The sequence below is a fragment of the Arachis hypogaea genome, chromosome 13 (assembly GCF_003086295.3).
Source record: "Arachis hypogaea cultivar Tifrunner chromosome 13, arahy.Tifrunner.gnm2.J5K5, whole genome shotgun sequence".
NCBI classification, from domain to species: domain Eukaryota; kingdom Viridiplantae; phylum Streptophyta; class Magnoliopsida; order Fabales; family Fabaceae; genus Arachis; species Arachis hypogaea.
The window spans coordinates 104,073,106-104,075,813 of record NC_092048.1 but is presented as its reverse complement, the minus strand read 5'-3'; the positions used below and the strand labels follow the sequence as shown (position 1 = coordinate 104,075,813).

The 2,708-nt window shown below is 38.5% G+C and overlaps 1 non-coding gene across 1 annotated transcript; it reads right to left on the bottom strand.

Annotated features, from left to right (window-relative positions):
- Window positions 1–1,210: 1,210 nt before the first annotated feature.
- Window positions 1,211–1,318, bottom strand: LOC112739537 (small nucleolar RNA R71). The gene has a single exon (XR_003170471.1). It is a non-coding gene; the product is annotated as a small nucleolar RNA R71 (small nucleolar RNA).
- Between the last annotated feature and the right edge of the window lie 1,390 nt (window positions 1,319–2,708).

The window sequence follows — 2,708 nt, the reverse complement described above, 5'->3', positions numbered from 1 at the left end:
TCAAAAATTTGAAGTTTGTTACTTGCTTGTTAAGAAAGATTCAAACTTTAAGTTCTAGAATCATATCTTGTGATTTCTTATGAATCAAGTCATTAATTGAGATTTTAAAAATCAAATCTTTTTCAAAACTAATTTCAATCATATCTTTTCTAAAATATCTTCTTATCTTTTTCAAAAATATGATTTCAAAATATCTTCTCTAACCTCCTAACTTCTTATCTTTTCAAAATTTGTTTCAACTAACTAACTAACTTTTTGGTTGTTTCTTAACTTTTTCAAAACTACCTAACTAACTCTCTCTCTCTAATTTTCGAAAATATCTCCCCCTTTTTTCAAAAATTTCTTTTTAATTAACTAATTATTTTTATTTTTATTTTTGATTTCAAAAATTTTCGAAAAAAAAAAAATTACTAACAATTATCAAAAACCATTTTCAAAAATCACTAACTCTTTTTCAAAATAATTTTCGAAAATTATCCCTCCCCCATCTCATTCTATTTATTCATTCATATCCTAACATCTCATCTCACCTCTCTTCCATCCTCACAGTTGTGTTTCTTCCATTATATTACATTCTTTGTCTCCCCCTCTTCTTCTACTCACACAGGGATCCTATACTGTGGTATAAAGGATCTCTATTATTATTATTATTTTTCTGTGCCCTCTTCTTTGTCATATGAGCAGGAGCAAGGATAAGAACATTCTTGTGGAAGCAGATCCAGAACCTGAAAGGACTCTGAAGAGAAAATTAAGAGAAGCTAAATTACAACAATCCAGAGATAATCTTTCAGAAATTTTCGAACAGGAGAAGGAGATGGCAGCCGAAAATAATGATAATACAAGGAAGATGCTTGGTGACTTTACTGCACCTAATTCCAATTTACATGGAAGAAGCATCTCCATTCCTGCCATTGGAGCAAACAACTTTGAGCTGAAACCTCAATTAGTTTCTCTGATGCAGCAGAACTGCAAGTTTCATGGACTTCCATCTGAAGATCCTTTTCAGTTCTTAACTGAATTCTTGCAGATATGTGATACTGTTAAGACTAATGGAGTAGATCCTGAAGTCTACAGGCTCATGCTTTTCCCTTTTGCTGTAAGAGACAGAGCTAGATTATGGTTGGATTCTCAACCCAAAGACAGCCTGAACTCTTGGGATAAGCTGGTCACGGCTTTCTTAGCCAAGTACTTTCCTCCTCAAAAGCTGAGCAAGCTTAGAGCTGATGTTCAAACCTTCAGACAGAAAGAAGGTGAATCTCTCTATGAAGCTTGGGAAAGATACAAACAGTTGACCAAAAAGTGTCCTTCTGACATGCTTTCCGAATGGACCATCCTGGATATATTCTATGATGGTTTATCTGAGCTATCAAAGATGTCACTGGACACTTCTGCAGGTGGATCCATTCACCTAAAGAAAACGCCTGCAGAAGCTCAAGAACTCATTGACATGGTTGCTAATAACCAGTTCATGTACACTTCTGAAAGGAATCCTGTGAGCAATGGGACGCCTATGAAGAAGGGAGTTCTTGAGGTTGATACTCTGAATGCCATATTGGCTCAGAATAAAATATTGACTCAGCAAGTTAATATGATCTCTCAGAGTCTGCATGCAATGCAGGCTGCATCCAACAGTACTCAAGAGGCTTCTCCTGAAGAAGCTTATGATCCTGAGAACCCTGCAATAGCAGAGGTAAATTACTTAGGTGAACCTTATGGAAACACCTATAACTCCACATGGAGAAATCATCCAAATTTCTCATGGAAGGATCAAAAGCCCCAACAAGGCTTTAATAATGGTGGAAGAAACAGGTTTAGCAATAGCAAGCCTTTTCCATCATCAACTCAGCAACAGACAGAGAACTCTGAACAAAATGCTTCTAATTTAGCAAATCTAGTCTCTGATCTATCTAAGGCCACTGTAAGTTTCATGAATGAAACAAGGTCTTCCATTAGAAATCTGGAAGCACAAGTGGGCCAGCTGAGTAAAAGGATCACTGAAATCCCTCCTAGTACTCTCCCAACCAATACAGAAGAGAATCCAAAAGGAGAGTGCAAGGCCATTGACATAAGCGCCATGGCCGAACCTCTGAGGAGAGGAGAGGACGTGAATCCCAAGGAGGAGGAACTCCTGGGACGTCCAGTGATCAATAAGGAGCTTCCCTCTGAGGAACCAAAGGACTCTGAGGCTCATCTAGAGATCATAGAGATTCCATTGAACCTCCTTATGCCCTTCATGAGCTCTGATGAGTATTCCTCTTCTGAAGAGAATGAGGACGTCACTGAAGAGCAAACTGCCAAGTTTCTTGGTGCAATCATGAAGCTGAATGCCAAATTGTTTGGCATTGATGCTTGGGAAGTTGAACCTCCCTTGTTCATCAATGAACTAAGTGATCTGGATCAACTAACATTGCCTCAGAAGAGACAGGATCCTGGAAAGTTCATAATACCCTGTACCATAGGCACCATGATCTTTAAGGCTCTGTGTGACCTTGGTTCAGGAATAAACCTCATGCCCCTCTCTGTAATAGAGAAACTGGGAATCTATGGGGTGCAAGCTGCTAAAATCTCACTAGAGATGGCAGACAGCTCAAGAAGACAGGCTTATGGACAAGTAGAAGATGTATTAGTAAAGGTTGAGGGCCTTTACATACCTACTGATTTCATAGTCCTGGATACTGGAAAGGAAGAGGATGAATCCATCATCCTCG